Source organism: Cervus canadensis, chromosome 21 (genome assembly GCF_019320065.1).
Source record: "Cervus canadensis isolate Bull #8, Minnesota chromosome 21, ASM1932006v1, whole genome shotgun sequence".
NCBI lineage: Eukaryota > Metazoa > Chordata > Mammalia > Artiodactyla > Cervidae > Cervus > Cervus canadensis.
The window spans coordinates 9,646,363-9,660,122 of NC_057406.1; the positions used below are offsets into that span (position 1 = coordinate 9,646,363).

A 13,760-nucleotide genomic window follows, 5' to 3' on the forward strand; every position below is an offset into this window, starting at 1 on the left:
CCATTTCTTCCTCCAGAGGGTCTTCCTGACCTAGGGATCCAACCCAAGTCTCCTGCATCTCCCGCATTGGCAGGAGAATTCTTTACCACTGAGCCACCTGGGAAGCCCCTCAGATGCCTTCTACCAGTTTCTTACTACTGCTTATCACTTCTTTTTCTTCTTCTTTTTAAAATATTTATTTGGCTGTGCCGGGTCTTAGTTGTGGCATTTGGGATCTAGTTCTGAACTGGGAACTAGTTCCCGGACCAGGGATCAAACCCTGGGGCCCCTTCATTGAGAGTGTGCAGTCTTAGCCACTGGACCCCCAGGGAAGTCCCATTGCTTATTACTTCTGACTCTACTTATGTCTATTATGTTTATGAAATGCTTCCTTTGAGCCAGACACTGCGCTAAATGCCTAAGACCTATTTATATAATATATATTTTCCCATAGAATATCTCTTCTGCTGCTGCTAAACAAACCAATCATCAAAAAAATTATCTGTACTTTCATCACATTTTAGTTTCTTCATAACTTTGATGTCTCTTTCTTACAGTATCCTTCTCCAGTGAGGTGGAATGTGATACAGAAATGATCAGCCCCATCAGGTTTATGGGTTCACCAAATGCCTTGGGAGTCCTCCCATTGCTGGCTATGGGGTGCCTGTTCCCCTTAAACCCTCTCCCCATCTTAGAAGTTAGGTATTGTCATCGCTATGTTGCAGGTGAGGAAATTGAAACCCAGAGAGGTGAGGAAACTCGCCCACCATCACACAGCTAGTCCCTGGCAAGAGGAGGACTTGAACTCGGTTGATCTGACTCAGGGGCCATGCTCTCTGCCACTGCCCCGTCAGGAAAAACCCTGGGCTTTGCTGGAGAGAAATGAACTGTTTCACCTGGGCCACTCCTCCTGTGGGAGGAATCCTCCCCCTCTTTTTCCCTCCTACTTTTAAATCATAAGAAAACTGGGCGGGGGAGGGGGGGCCTGACAGATGGTGTCCCTACACTGGGCTGCTGTCTGCAGGGGTCCTGGGTCTGGGCAACAGACTGCCTGTGTGTGCTTAGTCGCTCAGTCATGTCCGACTCTTTGCGACCCCATGGGCCCCCCACCAGGCTGCTCTGTCCATGGAGATTCTCCAGGCAAGAATACTCAAATGGGTTGCCATGCTCTCCTCCAGGGGGTCTTCCCAACCCTGGGATCGAACCTAGGTCTCCCACACTGCAGGCGGATTCTTTACCCTCTGAGACACTGGGAAAGCCAACAAAGAGAAAAATAAATTAGAACAAATCCTATTTGTTGTCCTGTTTATGAGACATTTCCTCTGTGAATCTTTTATCTCACAAAACTCTATGAGGTGTCTTTCTTGTCCCCACTGTGCAGACGAGCAAACTGAGGCTTAGAGAGGCGATGCCACTGCTCAGAACATGCCAGTGAATAAAGGCTCTCACCACCTCTGTGAATATGAGTGTTTCAATGCCACTTCACCAGCACGGGGTGGTCTCATTTTTTCAGTTCTGCTAGACATCCTGGAGTGTGAAGTCAGGTGGGCCTTAGGAAGCATCACTGCGAACAAAGCTAGTGGAGGTGATGGAATTCCTGTTGAGCTATTTCAAATCCCAGAAGATGATGCTGTTAAAGTACTGCACTCAATATGCCAGCAAATTTGGAAAACTCCGCAGTGGCCACGGGACTGGAAGAGGTCAGTTTTCATTCCAATCCCAAAGAAAGGCAATGCCAAAGAATATTCAAACTACTGCACAATGGCACTCTTCTCACACAGGAGCAAAGTAATGCTCAGAATTCTTCAAGCAAAGCTGCAACAGTTTGTGAACCGAGAACGTCCATATATTCAAGCTAGATTTAGAAAAGGGAGAGGAACCAGAGATCAAATTGCCAACATCCTTGGATCATCGAAAAAGCAAGAGAGTTCCAGAAAAACATCTACTTCTGCTTTATTGATTACGCCAAAGCCTCTGACTGTGTGGATCACAACAAACTGGAAAATTCTTCAAGAGATGGGAATACCAGACCACCTGATCTGTCTCCTGAGAAATCTGTATGCAGGTCAAGAAGCAACAGTTAGAACTGGACATGGAACAATGGCCTGGTTCCAAATTGGGACAGGAGTACATCAAGGCTGTATACTGTCACCCTGCTTATTTAACTTATATGCGAGTACATCATTCGAAATGCCAGGCTGGATGAAGCACAGGCTGGAATCAAGATTGCAGGGAGAAATATCAATAACCTCAGATATGCAGATGACACCACTCTTTTTTTTTTTTGGATTGTAAGTGATCTTTATTATTATTATTTTTTTTTACTTTACAATAATGTATTGGTTTTGCCATACATTGACATGAATCCGCCATGGGTGTACATGTGTTCCCCATCCTGAACCTCCCTCCCACCTCTGTCCCCACCCCATCCCTCTGGGTCATCCCAGTGCACCAGCCCCAAGCACCCTGTATCATGCATCGAACCTGGACTGGCGATTTGTTACACATATGATAATATACATGTTTCAATGCCATTCTCCCAAATCATTCCACACTCACCCTCTCCCACAGAGTCCAAAAGACCGTTCTATACATCTACATCTGTGTCTCTTTTGCTGTCTCGCATACAGGGTTATCATTACCATCTTTCTAAATTCCATATATATGCATTAGTATACTGTATTGGTGTTTTTCTTTCTGGCTTACTTCACTCTGTATAATAGGCTCCAGTTTCATCCACCTCGTTAGAACTGATTCAAATGTATTCTTTTTAATGGCTGACTAATATTCCATCATGTATATGTACCACAGCTTCCTTATCCATTCATCTGCTTATGGGCATCTAGGTTGCTTCCATGTCCTGGCTGTTATAAATAGTGCTGCGATGAACACTGGGGTACACGTGTCTTTCAATTCTGGTTTCCTCGGTGTGTATGCCCGAGGGGGATTGCTGGGTCATATGGCAGTTCTATTTCTAGTTTTTTAAGGAATCTCCACACTGTTCTCCATAGTGGCTGTACTAGTTTGCATTCCTACCAACAGCACTCTTAAGGCAGAAAGCGAAGAGGAACTAAAGAGCCTGTTGATGAAAGTGAAAGAGGATAGTGAAAATTTTGGCTTAAAACTCAACATTTAAAAGCTGAAGATCATGGCATCCGGTCCCAACACTTCATGGCAAATAGATGGGGAAACAATGGAAAGAGTGACAGACTTTATTTTCTTGGGCTCCAAAATCACTGCAGATGGTGACTGCAGCCATGATATTAAACGATGTTCGCTCCTTGGAAGAAAAGCTATGACTAACCTAGACAGCATATTAAAAAGCAGAGACATTACTTTGCCAACAAAGGTCTGTGTAGTCAAAGCTATGGTTTTTCCAGTAGTCATGTATGAATGTGAGAGGTGGACCATAAAGAAAGCTGAGCACCAAAGAATTGATGCTTTTGAACTGTGGTGTTGGAGAAGACTCTTGAGAGTCCCTTGGACTGCAAGGAGATCCTAAAGAAAATCAGTCCTGAATATTCATTGGAAGGACTGATGCTGAAGCTGAAGCTCCAATACTTTGGCCACCTGATGGGAAGAACTGACTCACTGGAAAAGATCCTGATGCTGGGAAAGATTGGAGGTGGGAGGAGAAGGGGACAACAGAGGATGAGATGGTTGGATGGCATCAGTGACTTGATGGACATGAGTTTGAGCAAGCTCCCTGAGTTGGTGATGGACAGGGAAACCTGGTGTGCTGCAGTCGATGGGGGTCTCAAAGAGTTGGACACGACTGAGCGAGTGAACTGAACTGAATTTTCTATGCAAATAACATTGTCTTATTTAAATTTACATTTCTCTGAATATGAATAAGCTTGGTTACATTCTTTTAGTCATCAGTTGGGTTTCTTCTCTGTGAACTGTCTATTCATGTACTTTGCAAACTGATACTTTTGGGCCCTCTCCCTCCCTCCAACATATTTTCCCTTTAAAACCTTTTCCCTCAACAGCTTCAACATACTTGCATATGTGCCACTAGCAGCCTGAGTCCCCTCCATGCCCAGAGCTTGTAAACCCATAACCCTGGGCACCTCCAGTTTGTCTTCTGCCCTTCTGCACCCCAGCTGCTCTGGGCTTCGGAGAGAAACAACCACCGTGAACACCCACAACAGTCTGCTTTAAGCTCATTCTCCAGACACAACCGGGTGCTTGGGGGCCCTAATCATCCCTCTCCCTTCTCCAATCCCCCTTCATCCTTGCCCCCACTGAGGAGGGGCAGGACCACCCTCGAGGCCAGCCTCAGCTCCCTGCACTGTTTGTCCCTTCCCTCCCTGTCCTGGCATAAGCTGTCCCTCCTCCAGCCCCAAAGCCACCTCTTCTCCTTTCTGGAGGCTCATGCCCACCCTCTCGCTCCTGTCTTCTCTCTCAGCCCTGACCATGTGGCCGTTATCTCTAACCCCCCACCACCTTCACTCGTCTGCCACCCCAGCCCCACCTTTGCCTTTTCTTCCCTTTTATGGCTAAAAGTGAAGTCGTGTCTGACTCTTTGCGACCCCATGGACTTGGGCCTGCCAGGATCCTCCATCCATGGGATCCTCCGTCCAGGCAAGAATATTGGAGTGGGTTGCCATTTCCCTCTCCAGGGGACCCTCCCAACCCAGGGATCGAACCCCGGTCTCCCGCATTGTAGGCAGATGCTTTACCGTCTGAGTCACCAAGGAAGTCAAACCCTTATGGCCAAACCCTTGAGTTATCTTCAATCATTCCCTCAGAGCCCTCCCTTCCCTGCCCCTCCCAGCCTGAGTCTTGCCCCCACAGTCCTCTGAAGGGACCCTTGCTGAGGTCCCCACCACCTCTTTGTTGCTAAATCCCAGGGTCCATTTCCCCTCCTAATCTATCTCGTCTTTTGGCAGCTCTGGACCTTGCTGCTTTCTCCTCTCCTCCTTTGGATACACGCTGCCTCCTGCATTCCAAGGTTTCCCTCCTCCTTTTTCAGTCTGCATCCCTGGTTTCTCTCAACCTCTCAGTGATCGGTGATGCCTGTGTCTCTTCTCCCAAGGGAATCTTATTCCTTTTCAGAAGTTCAGGTGGCATCTGATGCTGATGAATCCCAAATCTCTCAGCGGCTCACTTCTTGTTTCTCAGAGGCCAGATCTGCTCAAACATCCGCACAGTAGGTGTGGATTTCCCCCTGTCCTCCTCTCTCCCCAAACAGCCAACGCCCACAGTCACAACGCCAATCACTGTCCCCCTTCCATCCCAAGAGCACCCCCTGTATTTCTCAAACTGTCCGGTGATACCACCTTCCACTCAGTCACCCTAGAGAGGAACCAGGCCACCATGCCTGTCTCCTCCCCTTCCCTCCCTCCCACAGCTAACCCATCACCAGGTCCCTGTGACGTGCTCTCATCTCCATAGTGCCCTCTGTCTTCACTCTCTCCCCTCATCTGTGGCCTCAGTTCAAGTCACAGCAACCTTCTTCCTGGACGTTGGCAACAGCCTCCTGCCTGGTCTCCTTGCCTCCAGCACCTTCTAAACCTGCCTCCACATGGAAGATGAAAACCTAAGTTTGCTCAGGACACTCCTGTACTCAGAAGCTTCCATGGCTCCCCACTGCCTTCAGAACAAAGTTCAGACTCTTTTCACAGATCTTCTAGGTCTGGTCTCTTGCCTCCCTTACCTGCTCAGCTCTCACCACCCTCTCTGAGCTTTTCTGTACCCCCACACTTCAGTTCTTGCAGACCCCTCAACAGGAAACTCCCTCCCCAGTTTCAGCTTGTCTTTTCAATACCAGTCCACAGGTCGCTTTCTTCTTCCTCGAGCTTCCAGAATAACCCCCAGGGGGACTCAGGCTCCTGCCCTCACAGGAGGGATGGCTGCCCGCACCTCCCTCTGTGACGGCACTTCTCCCTCCAAGTTGGTGTTCTGTGTGTGTGTGTTTTTTGGCTGCACCTTGTGGAATGTGGGAAACTTCTGCCTCAAGGCCTTTGCTCTTCCTCTTCCCTCCATCTAGAACATTCTCTCCTGGGTTATTACAGGGCTTGCGCCCTCATCTCCTTCAGGTTTTTTGTTGTTTCTTTTTAAACGTTCATTTATTTGACATTATTTACTTGGACACGAGTTTGAACAAGCTCCGGGAGTTCGTGATGGACAGGGAAGCCTGGAACACTGCAGTCCATGGGGTCACAAGGAGTCGGATACAATCGAGTGACTGAGCTGAACTATGTGGCAGCACTCAGGTCTTAGTTGAGGCATGCAGGATCTAGTTCCCTGACCAGGGATCAAACCCAGGTCCCTTGCATTGGGAGCACTGAGTCTTAATCACTGGACCACCATGGAAATCCCTCCCTCAGGCTTTTATTTAAATGTTTCCTTTCTCAATCAGGCCTTCCCTGGCCACTCTTTTAAAACTCTAATGCTCCATCTCCCCTCCTTGCTCTTACCCCATAGCATTTGTCACCGTCTAACACACTGTATCTTTTCCCAGCTCTTTAACTATAAAAATGTTCAAACACACAGAAAATGGAAGGAAAAGTACAAAGGCACTCATGTACAAACCCCAGATTCAACACACTAGATTTTGGAAAGATGCTAATATCATGACACTTCACCCAAAGACTTTGGCAAAACACTCTTATGCCTGACTTCTGTAGCCTGATTACTGTCTATCTTTCCCCTGCAACTGTGCACACCGTGAGGGCAGGGATTTCAGTCTACTGTTTTCACTATGATTTCCTCAGCACCAAGAACACTGCCTGACACACAGTGGGTCCTCCTATAGTTTAGGGAAAGAAAAGTCAAGACAGGTCTTGATTCCAGATCTGCTTCTCACAGACATGCGACTCTCTAAATCATCTCCCTGCACAGAATCTTGGTTTCTCTGTCTACTAGAGATATTAGAATTATTTCTCAGGATTGTTGTGAGGATCAAACAAGTTAAAAGTGTAAAACTGCACTGTGAGCACGCTAGTTAATTTCAGCCTGAGGGAGGGTACTTGCTCGACCCTTTGGGCTCTGGGGTGATTTTAGCTGCAGGGCCTAGACAGCCCCTCAGAGCAGCTCTTTGACTTGAACTGCTCTGATGCAAAATCCAGCAGAAACCCAAAGGGTTCCGTATTACTAGCCCCTCCGTTTCCACTGCTTGCTCACTCAGTGCTACCTACTAACTCCTTATTCTTCATCTCTTGCTAAATCCACTCATTTAACAGTTTGCACCAGAAATACCTTATGGGAGGGGCACTCAATTTCATCAGGCGTTGAACATATTGTATCATTTTCTTCTATTTATTACTTTCTTTTGACTCTATTTTATTAATTTCTTTAGTGGATCTTAAGAGTGTTTCTGAAGATTGATCCAGGTGACTGATCTCTCTCCCTTTGCCTTTTCTGCATTTCAGATTCAGCTGTGTGTTTGTGTTGCCAAACCTGCCTTGTAGACTCACTTTGAGTACAGGAGCGTATTTGCTGAAGAATGGGACCCATCCTGTTGAACCTATGAGGTTTCTCAGGTCAGATTGCTCAGCAGTAGGTGGAACACCCAACCTTTTGCAAGCTCCCTGATAACCATCATTTTAATGTCAATTGTTTGAGGTGTGGAGGGCAAGATGTTTTCATTGAGAATTCTGAGTCTTCTTCCCATTTTCTCAACTCAAAGCTGACACTTCTTAACAAAATTTTAATCTTTGTTTAAAAGAAGTTTCTTCACTTGTGAAAGTAGGAATAAGAGTAACTATATTCTCCAGATGATAGATATGAAGTCACGTTACTTTGTAACTGATAAAGCTCTGTACAAATAGTAGTTACTGTCCTTAGTCTTATTAACTTGTCTGGATTCTTAACCAAATGTTGTCCCCATGGCATTCGCAGCCCCCAGTCCAGGAATTAATATCTTGGGACAGACAGGCAGAAATATTTTTCTATTCACAGAAATGCCAAACAGCAATCACTTTTCCCAGGCCAACAGAGAGCAGTTTGGAGAATTTATCTAGATCTAGAGTTGGGGAATCGTTAAGGGAAGAAAACTTGTCCAACTAAGCCTGGCAGACCAGAGAGGAGACATGATCTATTCAGTCAGAAGCAGAACTGTGACTAAACTCCAGCCTCCTCCCTTCTTTTTAAAGCATTCTCAGCATTACTAATCATAACAACTGCCATTTATTGAAATCCCAGTATTGTGCAGGCACCGGGTCTTATTTATTTCTAGTCATCATAATAACCCTGTGCTTACTTCTCAGATGAGGAGTTCGCAGAGTCCAAGTCATTTGCCCAGTTCAGTTCAGTCGCTCAGTCATGTCCAACTCTTTGCAACCCCATGGGTCCAACACCAGGCTTCCCTGTCCATCACCAACTCACAGAGCTTGCTCAAATTCATGTCCATTCGAGTTGCTGATGCCATCCAAGCATCTCATCCTCTGTTATCCCCTTCTCTTCCTACTTCAATCTTTCTCCACATCAGGGTCTTTTCCACTGAGTCAGTTCTTCACATCAGGTGGCCAAAGTATTGGAGCTTCAGCTTCAGCATCAGTCCTTCCAATGAATATTCAGGGCTGATTTCCTTTAGGATTAACTGGTTTGATCTCCTTGCAGTCCAAGGGACTCTCAACAGTCTTCTCCAACACCACAGTTCAAAAGCATCAATTCTTCCGCCCTCAGCTTTCTTTATGGTCCAACTCTCACATCCATTCATGACTACTGGAAAAACCATAGCTTTGACTAGACAGACCTTTGCTGGCAAAGTAATGTCTCTGCTTTCTAATATGCTGTCCGGGTTTATCACAGCTTTCATTTGCCCAAGTTTCTACTAAAAGCGCTGAGATATTCCCTGAGATTGTCTTGGGGTGGAGCTGCCGGGAACAACCAAGGAACAATTTTTAAAGCATAACTACACCTAGGATTTTTTGCTTATACTAAAAAAAATCATTTTTTGTTCAGCTGAAACCCAAATTTAATCCATTTGCTAAATTTGGCAACCTTAGCTTGTAGGAACACGGCAAAATCAAAGCAGTTTCCTGCTTGTTATGCCCTGCACATCTTTGCTGGTTTTATTTTTATCTTTACGAGCCGTAGTTTAAATCACGTTCAGCCTTCAGGCCTCTGATCGTTTCAGGAGGGGTAGGGTCGAGAACACTGAGACTCCCGCCCGACATTAACATGTCTGCCCGGGAGCCGTCACGCGGATCTTTCTCCTCTCACAGCCGTGGCCACGCCCCGCCGCCGAGGATTGGCTCCAGCCCAAAGCCCGGCCTCCCTCGGCGATGGGAGCCCCTTCCATTGGGCAGTTATAAAACATGGCGGAGCCCAGCCCCCGCCTTACTCTCGCGAAGCACAGGCTTCAGTGATTGGCGGAGAGCAGCGGCCGGGTTGTCACGTGGCCTGGAGCCGTCTGTTTGCGGAAGTGGAAGGAAGCCGAAGTGCTGAGTCAGCCGAGGTGAGTGACGGCGCTGGGAAGGCGGGGCCAGGGAGGGGGGGGCCCTTTCCCAAACATCCTCTACGCCCCAGACTCCTTGGGCTTCATTGGGACAGTCCTTCGGGCCCCCCGCTTGTTCACCGATCCTGAGGCCTGTCCTCCATTAACCCTGATTGCCCCCTTAGTGCCTCCAGCTTCCACCCTTTGATCCCCGACCGTCCCCAACTCCCATCCTGTGACCGCTTCCGTCTCATCTCTTAACCTGTGTGTTCCCTCAGGCACTCAGGTCCGACCCTGGGTACCCCCTCCTCAGCGCGTCTTCCCTGGGCGTCTCTCCTCTATCCCCCACTTCCTGCTTGAGTCAGCCCCTTCCCTTCATTCCCCCGACTCTGCGTCTCTTAGTGCTCCCAGCTTTCAGTTTGGTTCCCATTCATTGTCCGCAGTTTCCTTCCTGTGCCTTTCTAAGTGCTCTTGATTTGTCCGCCTCAGTGTGTTCCTACCCGATTCCCCACTTCACCTCTCTACTGTATCTGTCTCTCCGTGTTCTCCATCATGCATCCGCTTTTCTGACCTCCTGCTTCTCCCTGCTTATTATCTCCCATGTGCCTCCAGATTTCATCGCTGCCTGCTTTCCCGCGTGCTCCCTCCTTTCCGCTAGCCTGTTACCCCAGAGTTCTCCCTGTCCCCCAAACCTGTGTCCACCCCCTGTGCCCACCGGTGACTTGGAAGCTGATGACAGAAAGTGTGTGACCTTTGTGACCATGTGACTGCAACAGGCAGGCCAGTGGGTGTGGAACAGGGATCTGTGCCCCCCCTCCTTTTTTTTAATGGACTACTCACATGACCCCAAAACAAATACTTTCCCTTCCCCTAAACTTCTGAGTCTTTCCCTCACCTGCCCTCTTACCCACCCAACAGGATGTCAGGCAGGTTTGGTTTGGCAACACAGATGCTCCACCCTGGGGCTGAATGCAGTGTTTTTGTTATTGTCCCTGCCTTAAAAATTTCCTGGAGTTGGTAGGCTGTTTCCTGTCTGAGTCTCAGTTGCCTCATCTGTGACAGGGGGATTGTATTTCTTGCCCTCCTAAACCTGCCATGAGGTTCAAAGTTTGAGAAAATGTTGAAAGCAAAGCTTTGTAAACAGCATGACCCTGTACAAATGCATGGGTTTGCTGTTGTGTCATCAGCAGGAAAGGGGAGGGGATGAAATGAAAAATCAAGGAGGGAAAGACAAGTCTTTCATTTAGCATTTGGCAGATTTATTGACCATCTGCCATGAGTCGGGCTCTTTTACCATGTATTCATTCATTCCTCCTTATTTAAGAAATATTAGTGAACTGTTTACTATGTTCTAGGCTACCTTCTAGCCAATGTTATTCCCATTTAACATAATAAGGAAGGCAGTTGAGCTGCCTGATTCACACTGATTGATGTGGTTGGAGCTGAAATCTGAATATAGTACTTTATATAACGCCAGAGTCTGTGGGGTGATTGCTCTGCTCTGTAAGGGTCCCTACTGTTGTCTCAGTGCCCAGGGCACTTTTTCTCCCTTCTGTGGGCTACTTTCTTGTTAAATGACAGTCACCTGCAAAGGGAATTTCCTTCTCAGCAGAATGACATCACCAAGAGATAGAGGAAAGGGGAATTTAAATGTGTGTGTGTTTGCACATATATACTGGGTGTGTGTAGGGAGAAAGTGGGAGCTGTGGTGAAGGGGAAACCTTGTGTCATGAGCTTCACACTTTTTTTTTTTTTAATTTTTATTGGAGTATAGTTGATTTATGGGCTTCCCAGATGGCACTAGTGGTAAAGAACCCGCCTCAATGCAGGAGACATAAGAAACACGGGTTTGATCCCTGGGTTGAGAAGATTCCCTGGAGGAGGGCATGGCAACCCACTCCAGTATTCCTTTCTGGAGAGTCCTATGGCCAAAGGAGGCTGGTGGGTTACAGTCCATAGGGTCACAAAGAGTCCGACACGACTGAAGTGACTTAGCATGCATGCACGCGTAGTTGATTAAAATGTGTTAGTTTCAAGTGTAAAGCAGAGTCAATCAGTTATAAGTACATATATATATGTATCTCCAGTCTTGTTTAAGAGTACTGAATAGAGTTCTCTCTGCTATGCAGTAGGTCCTTGTCTGTTTTATATATAGTAGTGTGTATATGTCAATCTAAATCTCCCAGCTTATCCCTCCCCTCCCCTTAACCCTGGTAACTGTAAGTTTGTTTTCTACATCTGCGATCCTATCTCTGTCTTGTAAATAAGTTTATTTGTACCGCTCTTTTAAAGAAAATTCCACATATAAATGATATCATATGATATTTGTCTTTCTCTAACTTACTTCCCTGAATACACAGTCTCTAGGTCCATCTGTATTGCTGCAAACGGCTTTATTTTGTTCTTTTTTTATGGTGGAGTAATAATATTCCATTGTACATATATGTACCACATCTTCTTTTTCCATTCCTTTGTTGATGGACATTTAGGTTGCTTCCATGACCTGGCTATTGTAAATAGTGCTGTAATGAACACTGGGGTGTGTGTATCTTTTTGAATTATAGTTTTCTCCAGGTATGTGTCTAGGAGTGGGATTGCTGATCATATGGTAATTCTGTTTTTAGTTTTTTAAGGAAACACCATACTGTTCTCCCTAGTGGCTGCACCAGTTTACACTCCATTCAACAATGTAGGAGGGTTCCCTTTTCTACATACATTTATTGTTTGTAGATTTTTTTGATGATAGCCATTCTGAATGGTGTGAGGTGGTACCGCCTTGTCATTTTGATTTGTGTTTCTCTAATAATTAGTGCTGTTGAGAGGAGCTTCACTTTGGTGAGTGCGACTTCTGAGAGCATTGTAACTGTTCTGTGCCTTAAATGTTCTCTTCCCTGGTTTTGTCCATTCTCCTTTTTTTTTGCTGATCTCATTCAGTGGCATAGCTTTAAGTACTGTTTCTACTCTGACTCCAACTCCCAATTTATATCGCTAGCCCATTCCAGACATTTCCCCTAAATGATTGACACTTACATAGTTGCTCCATCAACGTCTCAAACTTAGGCCTTTCAGGTACTTAGTATTTAGCTTCAGCTATCCATCCCCTCCCTGGTAGGTCAGTTGGTAAAGAATCTGCCTACAGTACAGGAGACCCAGGTTCAATCCCCACCCAGGTCAGGAAGATCCCTTGGAGAAGGAAATGGCAACCCATTCCAGTATTCTTGCCTGGAAAATCCCATTGACAGAGGAGCCTGGCAGGCTACAGTCCATGGGGTCACAAGAGTTGGACACGACTTAGTGACTAAACCACCACCACCACCCATCCCCTTTGGGCTTTTCTGGTGGGGCTCAGTGATAAATAATCTGCCTGCCTGCCAGTGCAGGAGACATGGGTTTGATCCCTGGGTCAGGAAGATCTGGAGAAGGAAATGGCAACTCACTCCAGTATTTTTGCCTGGGAAATCCCATGGACAGAAGAGCCTGGCAGGCTACAGTTCGTGAGGTTGCAAAAGAGTCTGACACAGCTGAGCGACTAAACAACAACAATCCATCCCCTTCATCCCGTCCCTCACCCTCCACCAAAATCTGTCCCTCTCACACACTTTCCCATCTTTGGGAAATGGCAGTATTCTTCTTTCAGTTGCTCTGCCTAGAACTGTAAGATTATCCTTACAGTTTTGTCTGTATTATCTATATTATCTCTGCACCCCACATCCAGCCAGAGTTAATGTCACTCCTTTGCTCCAAGCCCTGTAACAGCTTCTCCTTTCACTGTACCTGCCTGGCCATCTGTTACCTCTTTGATCTTACTGACTTCCTTGCTATTCCTGGAACTCACCAGGCATGGTCCAGCCCCAGGGCCTTTGCACATGCTCTTCCCTCTGCCTGGAATACTCTGCACCTATATATCCATATGACTTTTGCTCCCATTTCTTTTAAGTCTTTATTCAGAGTCAAGTTCTTGGTGAGGATTGGTTAACCCTATCTAAAGTTTTAACCCCCACCTGGACGCGTCCTATCTCCCTTCTCTCATTTATTTTTCTTCTTGACATCTAATCAGTATTCTGAATTCAGTATGTCTATATTTTGCCTATTTATCTTCTTCATTATGTTGTTGTTCAGTTGCTGTGTTCGACTCTTTGCAACCCCTGCAGAGGACTGCAGCACACCAGGTTTCCCTGTCCATCACAATCTCTCGGAGTTTGCTCAAACTCATGTCCATTGAGTCAGTGATGCCATCCAACCATCTCGTCCTCTGCTGTCCCCCTCTCCTCTAAAAAGAAGTTCTCGGAGGGCAGGGATTGTGTCTGTTTTGTTCACTAGTGTGTTCTCGGCAATTTTAACAATGCCTGCCACAGAATAGGTCCTCAGTAAACATAGGCAGAGTGAATCATAA

The 13,760-nt window shown here is 46.5% G+C and overlaps 1 protein-coding gene across 4 annotated transcripts in view; it reads left to right on the plus strand.

Annotated features, from left to right (window-relative positions):
* Nucleotides 1-9,269: 9,269 nt before the first annotated feature.
* The window catches only part of PLA2G6 (phospholipase A2 group VI), a 57,414-nt gene continuing 52,923 nt past the window's right edge, over nucleotides 9,270-13,760 (plus strand). For 2 of the 4 annotated variants that reach the window (XM_043440879.1, XM_043440880.1), the window contains exon 1: nucleotides 9,270-9,388. The gene's annotated coding sequence lies outside the window, so the exon portion shown is untranslated. The remainder of the gene's footprint in view (nucleotides 9,389-13,760) is intronic. The other 2 variants (XM_043440876.1, XM_043440878.1) reach the window with 2 other exon arrangements.